This window comes from Schistocerca cancellata, chromosome 2 (genome assembly GCF_023864275.1).
Source record: "Schistocerca cancellata isolate TAMUIC-IGC-003103 chromosome 2, iqSchCanc2.1, whole genome shotgun sequence".
Classification (NCBI taxonomy): Eukaryota; Metazoa; Arthropoda; class Insecta; order Orthoptera; family Acrididae; genus Schistocerca; species Schistocerca cancellata.
In genome coordinates, this window is record NC_064627.1 from 383,928,670 (window position 1) to 383,950,574 (window position 21,905).

At 42.5% G+C, this 21,905-nt stretch overlaps 1 protein-coding gene across 4 annotated transcripts in view; it reads right to left on the bottom strand.

The window, feature by feature from the left end:
- LOC126161793 (protein PALS2) overlaps nucleotides 1-21,905 on the bottom strand; it is a 360,405-nt gene that overhangs the window by 198,158 nt on the left and 140,342 nt on the right. The window lies entirely within an intron of this gene.

Consider the following 21,905-nt stretch of genomic DNA (forward strand, 5'->3'; position numbering starts at 1 on the left):
TTCACATCCTTTTACATGCAATAGAAAGGCAGCACCATTTGTACCGGACGAGAAGTCGGTTTGTGTCGAGAAGGGCATAGTCGTGAGTACACGAGTCGGGAGCGAACTAATGTGTGCTGTGGTCGTAAGGTAAGAGACCACCGGGCATGTGTGAGTTATCAAGTTTCCTGCCACGATAAATTTTTTTAGGATCTGGTTCGTTGGTCTCGCGGTTGGCAAGTTAGACCTTGCTTAATAGGTATAGATATGCAGGGAGATCTGTCATTATGGTTTACAGTTTGCTGGGCTTGCAATTATTTGCAATTATTTATTGATAGAGGAGTATTTGATGAGCTGTAAGGAACAAGAATTGAAGCTCGTGTTTGTTGGTTTGGGGATAGCAGACTGGGATTCGTACGCTTCTGTGCTGTAAATCTAGGGACTCGGTAACCTCACTTAAAAGCAATTGAGTTGTGGATAATGGGTCACGTGGCACACTCTGCGGTAATAGAGTTGTGGCTGTTTTGTTGATGGTGAATTAGTATTTTGTGTCTTGAGCGTAATAATTCATTATTGTGATAGACCCTAGTGAACGTATATGGAAGTTTGGCTTGTTCCTACAGCGTTATGTTGTCCGTGCTTTAGTAGAGATCTACCCCAGCACTGTTAGAGTTAGACCAAGAACGTTGAAGGAGCCACTAAAAGGAGGAAATGTACAGCAAAGCTATCACTTATTATTATTAATTGCGTCGAGGGACTATTCAACGTAGGGATAGTAGCTGGACGCATAACGCCAACACCTGAAGAGGCTTTGAGCTTTGAACAAATGTGTAACTGTATGGCTAAAAGTGGTCATGGCAACAAGAGTTTTTGTTTACTTTTTTAAATGCTGTCCGTTGGTAGGATTGTAGATTGTTGCTGGACTCTTACACTACGACGATTTTGGCTGTACTGTATCGGAATAAAAGCAAAAATAAAACTACGTTAAGCAAAAGAAAAAAATAGGTTCCCGACTTATAATTCCAAAGAGAATTTTCTTCTGCGACGTATGCCTATTTGAAACAAAGAATATATTATTTGGAAAAAGTCCTATTAAGAAAGACAAATGTAATCAATATTTGCTAAATTTTTGGAAATTTGTGGTAAGGTCTTATGGAACCAGACTGCGGAGGTCATCTGTCCCTAAGCTTACGCATTATTTAATCTAACTTTAACTTATGCTAAGGACAACACGCTCACCCATGCCCGAGGGAGGACTCGAACCTCCGACGGGGGGAGCCGCGTGGAGCGTGACAAGACGCCCATAGACCGCGTGGCTACCCCTCGCGGCAATATTTGCTAGGCAGATGTAATTGTTCTGAAAAATTTAATGAAGTTACAACTGTCTAGTTGTGATTAGAAAAACTGTTATACTTAAAAGAAATTAACTGAGAAGCATAGCTTCAGGTATTCTGTTATAATCATTCATATATTATAAACAGTTTTCTTAAAGGCAAAGATACACAAAAGTGGGAAAAGTTAGATTTTATGATCTCAACTGAAAAATGGAAGAAATCCAGTATAGGTGGTAAATTGCATCGCTGGCATTGCTTGTAATATAATCTCAGATCGAACTGTAGCAACAAAAGTGTTTAATTTTCACTTGATTTAATTTATTTTTAAGTAACAAGTTTATGCAAGTAACGTTACTATTGAAAGCGATACACTATCACTGAGCGACATGTTTTGTTTACAGTATACAACCTAATATTAATTTTGATGGGGACTGGCCAGTACAGACAGCATGATTTATTAATAAGAGTATACAATAGACATGTCACAGTGCGATCAACTTTAAAGTGGTTTAAGTCTTGTTCATCGATGCGATTAATTCCATCCACTAGAAATAATATTACTAGGCAGAGACTTGCGTTTCACAACATTTTTGTAACACTCTAGCCGTCTGTGACTGCTTCCGTGTACTATTATCCTATACCTTGAAATTCAGGCATTGTATGAGCGTTCCTTAAGAACTAGGGAATCCTTTCTGATAGCAAGAAATTCAGATGCGTTAATTTTAACAGTGCTTGTACGTACATCATTATTACCTATATTCAAGTACGGGGTTGCAGAGTGTTACACGCAACACTCGTAAATCGTGCTTGGTTATTGATGCAGCATAGTACACCACCGTTCGGCTTTATGATGGCTTGAGGTCTGCGGACACGTTCAGTGTGGTGTCCAAATGCCTGTGGAGGAGTGGCGGCCTGTTCTTTCTCAAGGGCCCAAAACGAGAAGGTGGCAATGCTGAACGCTGCGCTCTGAACAGAAGTCGTCGTTCCAACGCATTCCAGAGGCTTTCCACTGGGTTTACGTCGGAACTCTGGGCAGGCCAGTTCATATCAGGAATGTTATTGTCCACAAACCATTGCCTCACAGATGCTGCTTTACGAGAGGGTACGCTTTCATTTGACACAATCAGCTATCGTCTCCGAACTGGTTCTTTATTGTACGCAGAACACACTGCTGTTAAATGTGTCCATATCCTTTTGTATTTGGCATTTTCTTAAGCGCAATAAGGCGACTACACGCTGACGACAAGGAAACACCGACATACCGTAACACCACATCGCTGTACTACGCATGACGCAAACCTTTCCATTTGACTGCCACAGGCTATAGTGTGATTCATTACTCCATATCACTCGCTTTCCGTCACCCATTGTCCACAGCCGTCGCTCTCTACATCACCTCACACTCCACTTGGCACTGACTGCTGAAACGTGTGGCCATCTTGTAACCTCCCCACGGATAAAAAAAAAATGTATATTGCATTCACATTTAGCGTAACCTATCAACAGATAAATATAATTATATAGCCTAATTCACATTCAGTGTAACTACCCAACAGATAAATTCCGTAACCTACCAATAATAAAAATGTGACTGACCTCCTAATTAAATTGTGGCTCACCTATAACCTTTCAATAATTGACTGTGAATTTAAACTGGTAAATTTTGGACGTCAGCAGTGCTGCGTCATGGCCCTGAAAGATCATACTGAATAAATTGAAAATTCTTACCTCGATAAGGTCGCCGGATAACGCATATATGTCTGCTCCTTGAAGAAATTTTTCTGGCACAGCTCAGTGCAATACTGGCCAATAGATTTGTCATGCATAAAAACAAACAACTGATTTGTCTTTACAATAATCGGGATGACCATGGATTGCAGAAATTAGTAAAATCCTTAAACTGAGTTGAATGAGTGTCAAAACTTAATTTTTATAAGAAAGATTATTATTAAGAGATTTCTTTTTTAAAACCATTTACATGGGACTTGATATAACAATACTACATATGCGCGAGGCTGCTTTTACCTTATACTACATTGCTCAGGCACCGCCATCGCTCCCCACGACCGGCCCTGCCAACTCCTTACACCAGACTGCTCGCTACTACTTACTCCTGCTGCTACACAGTTGCTGCTGCTGACAACACTGCTCTCTGGTCTGAGATTCTCTTATAGCTTACATATCGTAGGCAGCGCGTGAGCAGACCATCGAAATTACATCTGCTCTAGTGCGCTAGCAACAAATTCCTTAATCATGGACCTCTTACAGTCTTCTCGATTATTGTACCCCATTCTTAACTTCCCGAGCACAGTCATTGTGCTGGCTGGGCTGTTGATAGAACTTTGGAATTCCCGAGTGGTTCCTTCCACTGATATCATGCGATTTTTTACGCAATGCTTGACGATACATGAAGTCTGCCATATCTTAGTCTAACTATGGTTGTTCCTTTGCGTTTACACTCCACAGTCACATCACCAACAGTCGACTTGGGCAACTTTAGAAGGGTTGAAATGTCCTTGATGGATCTGTTACTCACAAGTTAGGTGACTTCGAATGACTGGTCCGCGATGGAAGCCAAGGTGCTCTCCTGCCCAACCTCTGCAGCAGTTACTCCTTCTTTGTTGACAACAGTACTCCTCGCCACCTTTTATAACGGAGACTCCTCATCTCGTGACGTTTAGTGGTCAAATCCGCATTACATACAGGTATACGGATGCTTTTGAGCAGATAGTATATGTCGGAAGACGGAGGACTGCATACATCACACTTGAGGAAAGAAACAGAGATGATCGCCCGAAGAAACAGCAGAAACCTATGGATGGCGTGTTTACTCGAAAAAAACCGCGTTTGTAGAGTTGAAGGAGTGCACACAAAAGTGATGACGTGCTAAGCCACTGAGTTCATAGACATAAGAGAGCGAGTTCGAATCGCTGCCTGCCCACGATTAATTACGGCTTTTAAGGATGCACTGCATCCTACGTCTATATTTCCGAAGTCGCCTTATAGTGTGCGGCAGAGGGTACTTCTGGCACCATCATAACCACCGCCTCCCTACCCTTTCCCTCTTCCACTCGCGAATGGTGCGCTAAGCCTCCGTATGAGCTAGAACTTCTCGGATTAATACATCGTGGTCATTCCATTAGATGTACCTCCGTGGCAGCGATATGCTACTCGAATTTTCTCGAAAAAGTATGCTATCGGAGTTTAGCATTAATCCTCTCCGTGATGCTCAATCCCTCTCTAGAAGTGTCTGACACTGTAGTTGAAAGGATATCCGGAACGCTCCCGCGTTTACTGAACGAACCAGTGACGAAACGCGCCGGTTTTTCTTGGACCTGCTCTGTCTCTATCTGATAAGTGTTCCACGCTAAGGAGCAATACTTAAGAATGAGTCGGATGGGAATGATCTGTAAGCCACATCTTTCGTAGATGAGTTCTTCCAATGTATCTCGGCCGAGTGGACCATAGGACGGATATTTCGAAACGCTTCGGTTTATTCCTGCATTTTTCTTCTACTGATCTAGACCTCTGTTATAATAAACCCGACTCCAATGGGAGCTACACGCAACAAATAAAGGTGTAAAAATAACTCCAATTAAACCATTATATCATTCTTTACGAACACGCAAAGGGTTTAGTAACTTTCATTAGGTAAACACACGAGTTGTTGTGTGTCTATAGTACGAGAGAATACTATGCAAAATGAGTCCGAACTCCAATGACAAACTTCAAAAGCTAATTAAAGTTGTTAACTGAGTGTTTTGTTTCGAGAAATCCTTGGCATCTAGTGACTCGTTAAAGAGTAATTCATTTAGTTTGTTCCCCACAAATTACATTTGTGATTGTCGAAATTTCAATGGCTCCTGTAAAGAAAAAGTTCTGCATTGTTATGTACTGTATTACACGCCTACACATTTTTTCTCATTCCTTAGTTTTTTTTAAGTTTCCATTTTCTATCCCTGTACACATGATAGTTTCCTGCTGTTGAAAGAGTTCGGCCTGAAGTTTTAGAGGCAAGGGGTATTTGTGTTGCGCTGTGATCATTTACGAACACGACACAGCATTTCGTACTGTACGCAACAGCGCAGATATGCACTGCATTGCTAGCGTAAATTTATTTGTGGTAACAAACCGAACGAATTACTCCATAACGGGCCTTCGAAATGTGAAATTCAATCGTGAAACATTATCACTTCCATACAGCAAATTATTGCAGTGTTTTCCATGTATAAAATATTTAAACAAAGCATGTTTTTTTCTTGTAGATAAGTAATCAACAATTAACATATAGCAAGAAATCAGACATAGCGCACTGCAGCATGTGCACGGCGGCGTTGGTCAGAAGCAGCGCGCTGAGTGGCAAAGTGAGAACTCGGTTGCCGGAATCGTCAGACGTGGTTGTCATTGTACAGCCTAGAGCACTGTGTAGTACAAGCTGAACAATGTGCCATTTTCAGTCCCACGTTGAAGGTGCTCATTTAAACTCTATGGGACACTTACACTTTTTAATATGCTCTTAAGGCCATCAAATGTACATCCCTTGCGTAGATAGTATCACAGCGTAGTAAATGTACTGGCTTACATTTGACTTTAGGACGGAAGCATATTAAAGTAGGTGGTTAGACGAGTATTTCGAGATACGATACATTCACTTACGTTCCATGTAATCATACTTTGCTGTTCTAAATATTTACCAAAAACAGTTAAAATGCGTTACCAGTATCGTATTTTCTGGTTTATGTATGGTACACCCACTTATATTTACGGTAAGTAAGAGTTGCATTGCAAGCAGTTACGGAATAATGTTAAACATTTCATGTCAGCACAAGAGGGAATTGCGTGAGTAATCAAAGTGTATTACTGATCCCAATGTTATTGACAATTTAAAAAAAAACTGTAAATATTTTGTTATTACCAACACGCTGCAATAAAATATTATTAAATTACTCTTTCTATAAAATTAACAGCTGCTTAGCATGACTTGTGGTATTTTATATAGTTGTTGTAAATAAAATCAAGAAAAGTAACTTACTTTAAACTTATAATGTTACGTCGTGTTATGCAAACATAATCTGCAGCAAGATTGAATGAAACAAACGCACTCCTTACATAAATGTAATTTCATTACCACCGCTCTGTGAGCACATCTATTCCTAAAACAAAGAAAAAAAGCATTCTTTTTATTTACATTACACAGGTAGTCATACGATTTTGGTGTTAAGTCTTTGCGCCTTGAATTTACAAGCCATATTTTACGCCGATCTATATCTGAAGGAAACCGATAAAACTTATAGCGACAATGTCTTCTATTATTTGAGCTGTTTGAAGCTGCACACCCAACAGTTTGACGGTGTGGAACAATAAAACTAAGCAAAATTCGCTGATTCACTTTCCTACGCCACACGAAGCATACAACACTGTCCACTGATTGGGATTCACAACGGCGGATTGCTCAGCTCGGCGTATCCAGCGCTTTAAGACAGCCGATGACGTCGGTCCAGTAGAGTGGCGTTGAGAGATACAATATACTCAGCCACGGTATTAAAATAGTGATGTTCCTTTCCTTGGAACACCATCAGCATTAGTGCGTAACAAAGCACTAAAATGAAAAAAATTTCCTTCTAACACCTATTTTTAAAATGACAGAAGATAAAATTATTTAACTTTTGTAGGTGTTTTATTAGACCACGAACTAATGAGTCAATAGGACAATTCGTACTGCTTATTTCCAACAATTTTTTCGTAGAATGATGAAGCGATTCTGGGTGATCGCGAGTGCTAATTAAAACTCTGTCTCACAAAAGAAAGCTGCGTATCCACATTGAGAGAACGGCATTGCCAATGCTTTGTGTCTCACGACTTCCACTAATGGTAATAACGATGGTAATAATAATAGTAACACTGGGAGCAGTGCCAAAAGATCTTAGTGTGCTCTTGAAAACCAATATCATTGATAAAATATCCATGTGCCAACTACAAAATGGCACATTATCCGATAAACCCCGCAGTCTGACGCTTCGGAAGTGTATGACCAGTGATAAAAATCCGAAGTACAGCATACTGAACCGGTTTGCTTTGTTAACTCTTGTCAACAATACGTATTTTCAACAAAAGTAATCAGTGTTTAAAACTATGGATGCATAAAAAGTCTACTCAGCAAATGGCGGCAGCAAAAAAAAACGATGGAAATGCGCAAACTTTCCGAGTCAGTAGCTCCTTCTTCTGAGGCAGAAACATCGTAGGGCAAAAACCTATAATAATAATAATAACTGTGTATGCCCTACAGCAGTGTAGTAGCCTTTGCACAGTTAAGTTGTACTCTCCTGTCTATTAGTTCATTTATTATTGGCAAAATTCATAATGAAGCAATTTCTGATCCAGTGCAGCAACTATCTACAATTCGGAAAAGACATTTACATCAGATATTAAATCATATGTTATGTATATGCCTCAATGTAACTGCCACAGATGTCATAGATGCATCCTGCAAAGAACAAAATTTCAGTGTAGTGGGTAGACGCCGGAAAGGAGATGTTCACACATCACATAGTGTCACACTTTAATGCTAGTACTTAAAGAAAAATGTAGTTATGAAATTGAAATTTTTACTTCTAAACAGCCAAGATCGCTACAGTACAGCATTCATTTTGATCACCAGTTTCACTGAACTATGTTACGAACTCTGGATCTTATGCAATACACTTCAATGAATCTCGAACATGTGCACAGATTCTGGGTCTTTAAAAAAATGGCTCTGGGCACTATGGGACTTAACATCTGAGGTCATCAGTCCCCTAGAACTTAGAACTACTTAAACCTAACTAACCTAAGGACATCACACACATCCATGCCCGAGGCAGGATTCGAACCTGCGACCGTAGCGGTCGCGCGGTTCCAGACTGAAGCGCCTAGAACCGCTCGACCTCACTGTCTGGGTCTTTATTCAGCAACTGTACGAATATGAGCGTGTATAGTCGGTGCGTTATGCATGACATTTTATGAAATGTTTGTTTTATACTTTATATGCCCATGTACTACGGTTTCTATGTGCTTGAAATGTCTTTTTATGATGCGACGTGGTATAGTGTGCACACGGTCGAGACTGCTGAACTCGGTAATCAAAATAAATACTGTATTATAGCGATCTTGGCTGTTTGAAGTTTTTATTTCTAACTTCAAACTAATCTACATCGCCTACATAGGTGAAAAATGTCAAGCAGATACAAAAATGTAGATATGGGTAACATACGTAATCAGTATTACGTTCTTCTAAAATAGCCTAGTAATAATAGTAACGATGCTCTAAAAACAATTTATTTTCTTGATCGAAACAAGATCGAACTCTCCTATCAGCAAAGTGAAATTTTGCAAATAATAATTTCTTTCGATTGCAAATTGCTCTGTCTCTGCGCATATAATTTATCCAAATCCATGTGGAAAAGAACAGACAACACGCACTCAAATCATTGATTCGTCTCGATGGGCAATGAATCCATAACCTTCATTGCGGATGCACATTTACGTTCGACCTCCAGCGGGAATCTAAAATTAGCGAGCATGGAGGACATAGGCAGGGACTGTGGACAGGAGGGAATATGAATCTGCCAGGGAGCGTGCCGAGATAGTATGCGCCCATCCTACGAGGGACGTTTCATAAATAATGCACAGATTGGTATTACTGTGGATTGTTTCATACAACAACAATGAAAATTACGTCATACGTAGCTGGGAGCTTGAGGAAGAAGCATGTGTTTTTGTTTTCTCGTTGTGCGCTCTAACATAACATTTGCGAGAGATAGAAATAGTCTCTGTAGGGGTCTCGGGTACTGTGACTGTTGAAGACCAGAGGTCGTACATCAAAATTTAAACATTAAGCGGCAAAAACCCGACAGAAAGCCACAAACCGCTAAGTGAAGTTTATGGTGAATTTGCAGTGGACCGTAGAACAGTTTCATGTTGAATTAATCGTTTTCGTGATGCTTGTATCAACACAGACGATAAATCAAGACACGGAAGGCCAAAAACGTGAAGAGATGAAGGAAATGTGATACTTGTGACAGATGCTCTTTAACAAGATCGCAGTGCGACTTGTGAGAAAACCCTGAGGCCATGGGAATTTCCCCAACATCAGTATTCCGCACTCTGATAAATGATTTGAAGAAGAGGTAAATTTCTGCGAGATCGGTCCCACACTGTTTGACTGCTGAAGAGAAGCAGAGACGCCTGTACATTGTAACCTTGTTCAAACGTCGATTCTACTGTGAAGGTCAAGGATAGTTGTGTCGAATTGTCGCTATTGATGAACTGTGAATTAGAGACTTTGAATCGGAGTTGAAATCACTGTTCAATCAGTGGAGACCTTCCAAAAAATTTTCGACGTGCCCAGTCAGAGCTCAAGCAAATGATTATGTCTGCTTATGATGCCCAATTTATCGTCGTGACAGGTAGAGTCTCATGTGGAACAGTGTCACAGCAATGTATAATCGTGATTTCATGCAAAACTAGGCAGAAAAATGCACAAAATTCGACCGCTTTTGCTAGGGGCTGGGCCACTCATTCTCCACTAAAATGCTCGCCCGCATATCGGTAAGGTTTTAATAACCAGAAACTGCGCGAATACGGATGGGAAGCGTTGCCGCATCCTCCCTAAAAATGGCTCTGAGCACTATGGGACTTAACTGCTGTGGTCATCAGTCCCCTAGAACTTAGAACTACTTAAACCTAACTAACCTAAGGACATCACACACATCCATGCCTGAGGCAGGATTCGAACCTGCGACAGTAGCGGTCGCGCGGTTCCAGACTGTAGCGCCTAGAACCGCTCGGCCACCTCGGCCGGCCATCCTCCCTACAGCCAGGTATTAGTCCACAAAACTTTGACTTGTTCCTGAAGTTAAAAAAACCTGTGCGTGACGACGTTATCTCTTTCTGGAAGGGCTTTCTACCCGAGCCTTTCGACACATGAACAAAGTGGTGTTCTGGCTGGAATAAGAGAGCTTACGGGATGTTGGAATTCACTACCTAGGAAGCAGGAGATCCCAGGTTCGAGTTCTGGCACGCATTTTCACTCGACACCAATTGTTCCGCATAAAGTCCCGATGTCATTAGTTCCTTCCCTTTCTCTCCCCTTCAATCTTCAATTCACGTGATAAAGTGAAGTCTGTGGCGCACAGCCCGTGACGGGGCTACTGGCCTGACTACCTGCAGAGTGCAGCCTTTCTTCGTCGCGGCACTGGCAGGGGATGGGTGGTGAGTCCACCGTCCCGTCTGCCTTTTTCTTGACAATTTCCATGTTTACCGTCTCGTTTTTGGTTGTTAAAAAGAGAGTGTTAGAATTTACAGATGAGTGGCTCCGACAAAACCAAATTACTCGTACACAGTGAGCCACTAGAGACGAGCTTGTATCGGCACAGCGCGACCTCCACCGCGAGGGAGGCGACGCCGGAAGCACCGGCTGCCGGCTTGTTAGCAGAGCCGCCCGAGTACCCGGCTCTGGGGTCAGAACGGGTCGGGCCCTAATCAGCCAATTAGCCGGCCGCGGCCACGCCCCGCAGTCTTGGCGCAGCGTGCGCGCGTCTCGGCAAACTGGAGGGCAGGCAGAGGTGTCTGGCGCCGGCGAGGCGAGGTGGAGGTGCCACTGGAATGGTGCTCGTACGTGCACAACTCGTTACCGCGTTACACCTAAAGCCGTCGGCACACGGACCGTGCATCCGAACGTTGAGCGTTGAGCGTGCCGAGTTTCTGACGTCATAGCGTGGAATAGCACGTTCGGGAGTCTTGCCGTACGTGCAGAGCAATATCTGGCATGTCAGATCAATGAGATGGCACAACGCCACCTACGTCACACGCACGCCGTCTCCCTTCAGTACAGACTTGTGAGGCGCCATATTGGCATTCATTTCAAGCCTATATGTATATATGCCGTTTCTGAGCACCATCAAATTGAGAATCACTGGAAAACCCGTTGTTAACTGTGTGATTCGTTCCAATAGAATAATGAGAAACATCATATTCGTGGCAAAAGAATTATTGTAACCTTCGTATTGTGAGAGTAGGCTATTTGAAGCTAGCGACACACTGAAGATTTACCCAGAACGCATTGTTCTTGGTACAATTTGTTATAATTAAACTTCAATTAGCAACATATCTACGATTAAGGTTTTCTGCACGAGCTGAGATACTATTATTAGACAGCTATAGTAAGTTATTGCTGTAGCGTAGTGACTAGCATCACTGCCCCCTATTTATTATTTTGGAGGGGCGGTGGTTCGTGTCTTGCCACTTCCAAATTTTTTTCTCTAACATTTGCGTTTTTATTGGGTTCTGATACTTTATTATTAGTTTAATATAAGTATATACTATAATATTTGATGTTATGTAAATATAAGTTCACCTTTTTTTGAGGGGTGACTTTGTTCGAATGGCTTAATCTACAGGACAGCTTGCGCTACTTGTATAAAGATATTTTGCTCCTTTTTGTTTTACGCTTCGTAATTCACATTTTACCATGATTCTGCTACTGGGTAGGAACAGTGATAAAGTAAGACTGACCTTGGGGTTTTACTAAAATGTGGGAATGATGAAATAATGTTTATCTTATGCGGAGAAGTATTCCAAATGTGTACCGCACTGTTTGTAATGGAACTTTTATAAGCCTGTGTCCTTATTGATTGGACATGGTACTTTCCTTTTCATGGACGATGGAGGAAATGTGCGTTTTAACTGAGCTGACGTGGGCATTTTACACGCGCCCGTTGAGTAGACAGAGTGGTTTACAAACTAGAAACATCCCTCAACTGCCGTTGAAGTGCGTTGCGATCGCGTCTACCACGTTGGGGCCCACGTACCGTATGTACAAATCGCATCGTTCCTGAGCGTTCAGCAGCACGTTGAACTTGGCACGCTCAACGTTAACGTTCGACAGCACGGTCCGTGTGCCACGGCTTAATAAATCATTCAACGTTTGGGTGCTTTATTTCAACAGATTATGACCGATTTCCTTCTCCTTGCCGGATTAGTTGATTTAGTGCAATTGATGAAATGTATTTATTTATTTAACCTGATCAGATTAGGGACTTCAGGCCCTCTTACATGCGACCAGGGCTGTATACATCATTACGTTTTATACTGAGGTGACGAAAGTCGTGAGATAACGATTTGGACATGTACAGATGGCGGTAATATCGCGTACACAAGGTGTAAGCGGACAGTGAAGTGGCGCAGCTGTAGTTTGTACTCAGGTGATGCATGTGGAACAGTTTCCGACGTGACTATGGCCGCACGAGGGGAATTAACAGATTTTGTACGCGGAATGGTACCTGGAGCTAGACGCGTCCCGACTTTCCATTTCGGAAACCGTTAGGGGAATCAGTATTCCGAGAGCCACAGTGTCAAGACTGTGTCGAGAATACCAAATTTCAGACATTACCTCTCACTAAGGACAACGCAGAAGCCGACGGCCTTCACTTAACGACCCAGAATAGCGACGTTTGCACAGAGATGTCAGTGCGAAGAGACAAGAAACGAATGTGGGATACACGACGAACGTATCCGTTAGGGCACTGCAGCGAAGATTGACGTTAATGGGCGACTGCAGCAGAAGACCGCCGCGAGTGCCTTTGCTAATGCGCTAATTCGCCTGCAGTGGCTCTCCTGAGATCGTGACCACACAGTTGGACCACAGGCGACTGAAAAGCCGTGGCCTGGTCAGACGAGTCCCGATTTCAGTTGGTACGAGCTGACGGTGGGGTTCCAGTGTAGTGTACGCCCCATGAAGCCATGTACCCAAGTTGTCAACTAGCCACTGTGCAAGCTGGTGGTGGCTTCATTATAGTGTGGGCTGTGTATACGCGCAATGGACTTGGTCCTCTGTTATGCTCGGCTTCTTGAAGAGCATTTGCAGCCATTCATGTTCCTACACAACGAGGAATTTTTTGTGAACGACATGTCACCGCGCCACAATAAGATTGGTTTTGAAGAACATTCTCAACATTAGAGCATATTATTTGACCGCCCAGATCATCCAACATGAATCCCATCGAACACTTATGGCACGGAATCGAGGGGTCAGTTCGTGCACAAAATCCTTCACTGGCAACATTTCAGCAATCACGGACGGCTGTAGAAGCAGAATGGCTCAATATTTCTCCAGGGGGCTTCCATCGACTTGTGCAGTCCACGACACGTCGAATTGCTGTACTACGCCGGACAAAACGAGGTCTGACACGATATTACATGCCCCATGACTTTTGTCACCTCTTTGTATAACTTAGAAAGAAACATCACCAACCTCACCTGATATATTCAGGAGAAAGAAAAGATATTATCCCCAGTGGTCGATCCCGCGCGAGAATTTGGGCCATAATTCTGACAGTACGTAGTTAAGGTACTTTCTGAAAGTTCAGCTTTCAAATTTTCTTTACGCATGTTCGTTACTCTTTCGGCCCCACAGCAGCCGCCTAATGCCCGAGCGAAAAGTACTGTACAGCAGAGTGACAACTAGAGCCCTCCTGTTCGCCGGATGTTGCAGGCGGTGGAAGAAGAGGGGAGATTTGGACACTTCTGACCCACGTGTTTTGAAATCTTGTTCGAGAAGAATCAAGTCACGCAAAAATTAGTAAGTAATATGAGCACGTAATATGTCAACATCACACATATATACGTTCAATATTATTTTAACAACATTCTCCTGTCCTTAGGTTAGTTATATTTAAGTAGTTCTAAGTTCTAGGGGACTGATGAACTTAAAAGTTAAGTCCCATAGTGCTCAGAGCCATGTTGAACAACATTCTCCCATTGTTATTCTGCAACTAAACGTACACCTTGAAGTCAAAATTAATAAACCTAAGTAAGTGAAGACTTTTCATGAAATGAAGTTAATGGCTTTCAGTTTCCAATTTAATCATGCCAGTTTTAAAATCACAACGGTCTTGTCGCATAGGTAACACCGGTTCCCGTCAGACCACCGAAGTTAAGAGCTGTCGGGCTGGGCCAGCACATGGATGAGTGACCATCCGGTCTGTCGAGCGCTGTTGGCAAACGGGGCGCACTCAGTCCTTGTGAGAGAAACGAGGAGCAACTTGATTGAGAAGTAGCGGCTCCGGGTTCGTAAACTGATATATGGCCAGGAGAGTGGTGTGCTGACCACATGCCCCTCCATATCCGCATCCAGTGACTCCTGTGGGCTGAGGATGACACGGCGGCCGGTCGGTACCGTTGGGCCTTCCAAGACCTTTCGGACGGAGTTTAGTTTTAGTTTAGTTTACCTTTAAAATCAAAAGAAAATAACGCACAACAACGATGGTGATAATGAAACAGCGCTACACTAACTCATTTTTTTCCTTCACATTGCACTTTTGAATCACAACATAAAAATGTTAAAACCAAAGAGATCTCTGGCACCAGCTACAGGTTGTAAACGGTGCACTTTACACAATGAACAAAGCATGCTACCAATGTCGGAACAGTATTTCACAAACCTCTCACCCACTCCACTGCACAGTACTTCGCACTCGGGCATTGGGCGGCTGCAGTGGCGCGGTAAGAGCGACAAGCGATAGGTGCGCCGAGAAGTTTAAGAGCTGTATCTTTAGATCATAAGAGCGTATGATCAGAATATGGTCCAAATTTTCGTGCAGGATCGATTTCTGGGGCTGACATCCTTAAAGTGCGCTTTTGCCGCCTCAAAATATGAGGTCGAGAAGGTGATATTCCCTTCTTACTTACTGAAGACATTACAGTAATTTCAGTATGCTGCACATTAATAAAATAGTATTCATAGAAGTCAAAGTGATTTGACACAGTATTTGAATGCATGTACCCGTCTCCATGCCAATACTGCGAACGCACGCCTATGCGGTGGGGCTCGACTCTGAAGTAAGTCGGTTCGAATCCTAGTGATGTAAAATTTTCAGCGCCAGGTTTTGGCGGAAAGGTGAGGACAGGTGGAAACGTACATTTCTTGATCACCAGCCTTTGCACCGGTGTCCTGGACCTCTCGCCGGCCGCTGTAGGCGCTTCAGTCCGGAACCGCGCTGCTGCTACGGTCGCAAGATCGAATCCTGCCTCGGGCATGGATTTGTGTGATGTCCTTAGGTTAGTTAGGTTTACTTAGTTCTAAGTTCTGGGGGACTAATGGCCTCAGAAGTTGAGTCCCATAGTGCTCAGAGCCATTTGAAGCATTTTTTTGTTAGAAATGTAAAAGTTAATTTTTTTCGGAAACGAATTATTCATTTTTTAACAGGCCAACGTCCAGGTCTTTTTTTAACCCATCAAAAAGTAGGAATTGTCGAGCTCTCTATCTTGTGCGGCCGATGGTATAGTCTCCGCCGATTTTGGAGCGTGTTAACCCCAGGCAAACAGTTGTTTTGACTATTTCTTGGTTTCCGGGATATAACGATGAAACCAGCCTACATTCAATGCAGAAACTCATTCGTATGTCGCTTACATTGCTCCAAACACAGTTTCTAATTAAAAGCACTTGTTGACCAGTGTCAGCAATCGCGGCACTCATCGGGCCGACATTTTTCCCCTGCCAATGAATCATGCAAAATATTGATTGCCGTTTCGTTCAACTATCAGCAAGAATCATGTCGTGGAATTTTTCAAGTATTTCTTCGATAACCACACCTGCTGAGCGTCCTAGATCACTCTCATCAAAACAGATGCTCGACACGATTAAATCCGTTGAACCAGTTTATAACTTTTAACCCCAGAAGAGTAGGGTCATTTTAATAAACTGCAGCCAATTTAGCTTCTATTTTGTCACATCCAGAAAGGGAGTATCCTTAAGCGATTTACGGGAAGCCTAAAGCTGAACGGCCGGACGGGGAATTGAGCCTCTGCCCCCAGAGTCGTAGGACAAAAAAATAGTATTGCTTCACTTCCTCTGTTGCTGTGTGGAGAGTGATATACAAAGGGCCAAGCAGCTTCGTGACCTCAAAAGCGAGGATGCCGAATTCACAGATTTTACGGTTCAGAATTTCGGATACACCCTTGACTGGTGTCAACGCTGTGGGGGCGGGGTCTATTTCTTTCTTTCTATGATTGCCTGCATTAAGGAAAATTCAAACATGATAACATTCTCATCTGTAAGACTTCTGGTATATAAATTTTGTTGGCGAATAAATAAACATTAATGTACATTTAATATTGTCCATTTTTCGGATAAAGAATAATGAAGTGCAGTCACAGTAAACAGAACACCACCGTTGTATCATCTCAGAACAAAACAAATTCATTGTCACGTAAAGATATTTTCTAGGTAGTATATTACCCTACAATGTTTTATGGGAGGGGTGCAATGTCAGTGCAAAGCTCGTTTTACACGAGCGACTTTCTGGTCGAAATCGACTACTCGAAGTGCGTGCGCCTTTCGTACATGCGTGTAAACCAGCAGCCAACCACGATAGGAGTGTGTCTGTGAGGTCGGTGATCTATAGATTATGGCGAGTTTGGAGTTCTAAATTTTCGAGTATGCTTAACTATGCTCATGCGCAGAACACCAGAAGTTATATTTTGCTCGATTATACGTTTGTTCAAGTGGCCATCTTCCGCAGCAGCTGTTAACATCTGTTGTTATAGGTTATCTGTCTTGAGGTGACTGCAATCTAATGAAAAAAAATTACTGAAGACGCGTTTCGCTTTCATTTACAAAGCATTTCCTCCCAGTTCTGCCCTATAGTCACTGTTCAGGCCATCCCTGTCTTTCCTCCTTCCCTTCCCTTCTCTTCCCCCCCCCCCCCCCTCCACCCCCACTTGAAAAAAAAAGAAGAAGCTCACTCCTCTTACGTCTCTACCTACATAAAAGACAATTTCACCAACTCTCTCTCTCTTTCTCTCTCTTTCTCTTTCTCTCTCATACTCTCATAAACACACAAAATCGTTTCATAGGTTGGTAACACTCACAACGTGAACGAAAAAAGACGAAGAGGCATAAACACTGTGGCAGTGATGAATTAAAAGCAGTTAAAAAGCCAATTGCAAATAGTGCAGCGCAGGAAATAACAAAAAATGCCAAAAACTGCCAAGTGCAGATGTGAAATGAAGCCTGCCGACACCACCCACTGCTAGCAAGAAGGGAATGAGCAGATTATGTAAAGAAACACCGTAAGAAGCTTGCAGACCAACTTTATAAAGAAATCGCTGTTTCTAATCCAAAACAATAAAAAAATGTACAAACGAGTGTATCCAATGTACAGAACACCACAGAAGAAGTACTGGTATTTTTTCCTACTACTGTTCTACAAGAGACGAAATATCTGAAAGCAAAACGGATTTAAATTTTACAGAGAAAAAAACCTATACTATGTTTAAATAAGAACGGAAACAGATACACGTGTCATAACGAAAATTATTCCAGCAGTAAAAAATTCAGAATTATAGGATGAGAAAAATAATTTTTGTTGTCATTTGGCACTTAGCAAGAAAACAAGATACAAACGATAAAGCAAGAAGGCGCTATTTACTGTGTTCTACATGTTGTCTGACGTTTTAGCAAGTATATATTTTCTCGAGCAAATAGACGTATTCGTTCTGAAATTCTTGGATCACACGCTTCCTATTCTTAGAAGCTCGGAGAAATTAATTACAACACGATCTGTGACAAGAACTTTCACTATGAATTCTGCTTTGGACATTAATAAACCCTGTTGTCCTTTCTTGTTCTTACATTTTATTACTATACTTGATTTTTCCGTAGAAAGGATAGTCCTTCATAAACCCACTTGCATCGCTCAGCTGCCAAACTGCATAGCAGATAGCTCTCACAACACCGGCTATTTTGGCGCTGCCCTTTAAATGAAAATGACCATTCAAAACAGGCAAGACTCAATACGGGAATAAAACGCTATAGGCACTGCAGTAGACGAACTTGTCTCGAGTAGTCAATTGAGACACGAAAGTCGATTGTGTCAAAGGGGCTTAAGACTGTACACGGAGGGGGGGAGGGAGGGGGGAAGAGAGAGAGAAGGAGGACGAGCAGGGAAGCGGGGGAAGCGGTCCCTCTGCGCTGATGCCAGCAAATCTTTCAAGTGATAGCTCTTGCGCGCAGACCATGTCCCGTTAAGGGCAGTTGTCTGGAACGAACAGTGAACTCATCACGAAAGAAATTGGGCTACCAAGCGGGAAGCTTCAAGCGGAAGCGGCTGGGCAGAGTGCCATCGTCATTTCTTTACGGCGGCTCCCGGCAGCGGCCTTCGTAAGTGAAACCGATACTCTCGACCTTCACAGGAGCCTAATCTATCTCGCGATCTGCTCCTAGCCCTCGGCAACAGCTCATACTGCTCACCGCTGACCTACTGGTCGACTACATCTCATAGTAATAATGCACTAGATAAAAACTTACGATAATATGCAGCCTAATTCAGTAATTCTTGTGTTGGCCATCAGATAAATGCACATTTTTTCCGGATAATGCCCACAGATTCAACTACCTCTTCTCTCTCTCTTCCTCTCTGCCTCCTTCCCTTACTCCATCTCCCTCTGCCACTAATTCATATATAAAATCTAAAGGCTGTTCGTTTTACATAGGAACGAATTTCAATTACCAACATTAAAATAAAGGAAAATTGAACTTCAAAACTTTTGAAGATGACTTCATGCCCAAAACATTATATGAAAGAAGTCACCTGCCATGAATGATTGTCAGCTGCGAAGCCTAACAACGACTAGGAAGACTGAGCTTATCGAAAAGTAAAAACAAATCCTGTTACGATAAACGTTGATTGCATTTCTGGCTGTGGTTCAGGAAGAGATATTGGAGCGAATTTTCTGGATTTTACTCTATCATGTAGAAAGAGGAACAACACAATTAACGGAAAAGTTCAAACTTACACACGAGAAAGTTAGATACTTCAGAAGAGGAGTAGATACGCGGAGAAAAGTCCCCTGAGTGCTTGTAGGGTAATCCAAGAGTTTTCAACTGACATTCAGACGTATAATAAGCTCACCGACCAACATATTAATCACCGCGTAAAAAGAGCACACTGTAAAATTCCTTCCACTCCTTTAGGTAATCTGGTACATCAACCGTACGTAGAATATTTGAACTAAAATCAGTCTCGGTCGCAATTCATTCTTTTATTAACGACGCGTTTAGCTTTCGTGGAGCATCTTCAGTTTATCTTAAAATTGTCCTTTCACAAAACAATAAAACGGTTTTGTTACACCGAGCGAGTTGGCGCACTGGTTAGCTCACTGGACTCGCATTCGCGAGGACGACGGTTCAAACCCACGTTCGGCCACTCTAAATTTTTCGTGATTTCCCTAAATTGCTTTGATAGGACACGGCTGATTTACTTCCCCATCTTCCATAATCCGATGGGACGGATGACCTCGCTGTTTGGTCCCCCCCCCCCCCCCCCCTCCATCAATCAACCAACCAAGACTTTGCTGCTACACTGAAGTGCAAAGCCGTTTCTTTGTTTTTAATATGTTGCAAAAGGAAAATTTTAAGATAATCTGAAGGTGCCCTACGAAGGTAAAACGCGTTTGTTAATAAAAGAATAAGTGCAACCAAGACTGCTTTTAATTCAAAGAGCCGGCCGTTGTGGCCGAGAGGTTCTAGGCGCTTCAGTGCGGAACCGCGCTGCTGCAACGGTCGCAGGATCGAATCCTGCCTCGGGCGTGGAAGTGTGTGATATCCTTAGGTTAGTTAGCTTTAAGTAGTTCTAAGTCTAGGGGACTGATGACCTCAGATTTTAAGTCCCATAGTGCTTAGAGACATTTGAACCATTTTAATTCAAAGAGCACACTGGTCGATTTGGATCGCGATACAGAACTGGTACCAGACGACCATATCACGTCCACCGCTGACGTGTCACTGTCGTGAAGTGGTGTTTGTCCGTCAGTCGGTTGCATGGAATGTGCGCAGTAACACGAATCATCGTGGAGGCGGAACAGAATACCAGAAGGGAGTTACCGTGTTCGGACGTGTCCGGTACCATGCGATATGTTAGTGTACCAACGCAGAAAGTGCAACGTTCCTGCAAGAAATTGTCTACCACTCGCTAGATCCTAACAGACAAAGACTGATGACAAGTGTCACGACACGTCACTGACAATCGGTTTCAAATCAGACAGTAACTGCAAATATTAGGATTGCGGGTCTATATCAACCAGTTTCCACCTCAGCACAGTGGATGCAATGAACACAAGGAGTCGGGTATTGCGCAGAAGATCATTGCTAACAATAACACTGCTCGTCTTCAGTGGGGCAAACAAGAAAGATGTTGGACAGCAGCTGACTCGAGACGTGTAGAGTGGAATGCCAATTTGCTATTTTGCTTCTTTTCAAATGACGAAAAGCGTCGAGTGCACCGGCATCCCAATGAAGCGTCTAGCCAGTAGCGTTTTGGGGAATGCAGTTCAGGCTACAGGTTGTTCTATGAGGTTTCGCAGTGGTTTCTCGTACCATGACTACAGCCCAATCAATCAGGTTCTCGTGAACATGAACCACGATGCCTATTTCAACAACGTGTAAACATTTATTAACTTCGAGGGCATCGCTTCGGGTATTAATGCCCTATAGGAACTCTAATAGAATCTAAAAATGTTTAAAAATTAATTCTGACAGTAATTTTGATTCAGAAACAGGATGTATTGTTTCTGATTATTATAGTTTTTTATAAAAAAACGTGCAACCAGGCCCTAATTACATCTTTTTTGCGACAATGCGCGACTTTCCGCATAGGCTACGCTATAGCTTACGGTTACTTTAATACTGGCAATAGCAACGCTTCTTCCCCAGGACGGAAGATGTAACATCAGTCCAACAGTCGTTTCTCCATCAACTTTTCAAACGCGCTTCTCTTACAGAATATCCGTATAATTTATTAATTTTATATTCCATACGTTCACGCTTTTATTTTTTACCTGGTTCCTTTTTAGGTTTCGCTATGGCCTTTGCCCCTTTTCCTATTTATGGACATTCGCACATTTGCGAGTTAGAAGTTTTAAATGCCTTGATGAGTATGTTTAGGAACGTGCCGTCTCCCGCTTTTAAACAGATCGCTTTTATGGATTGACTGCAAGTAAACACAAATTTAATCGTTTTTACTTTCCATTACCTACCATTAGCAAAATTATAATAAGTTGTTTGATACATCTTTATACACATAAACAGCTGATGATGCAAATATAGTTTCCGAAACTGGATGTTTCTTCGAGTAAAAATTTTTAACTGTCGCAGGAATCCCCCCAGTTCGACATGGAATATTTCGACTGTGGATGCCCTACAGATAAAGATATTTCAACATTATCCGTCACTAAGTGTTGCCCCTTCATTTACATGATGAGAATGCTGCGGATATTCCCGCCTTCTAAGATGGCAACAGCCGTGTTCACAGAGCTGCACACATAAATTCCTTGTTTGAAAAATGCTCAAGCACTCTCCTGCACACCTTCTCGTCCCCTAAATCACTCGATCTTAATCGTATAGAAAATGCCTGAGACTATTTAGAATATTTAGACCGGTGGGTGAAACGTACCAAGACACATGCCCGAAGTTTGGTTTCTCTATGGTATGTAATCAATAACGACCGGCTTTAGCTGGGCATGTCTTATCTAGAGAATCTTGTGGACTCTCTTCCTCGC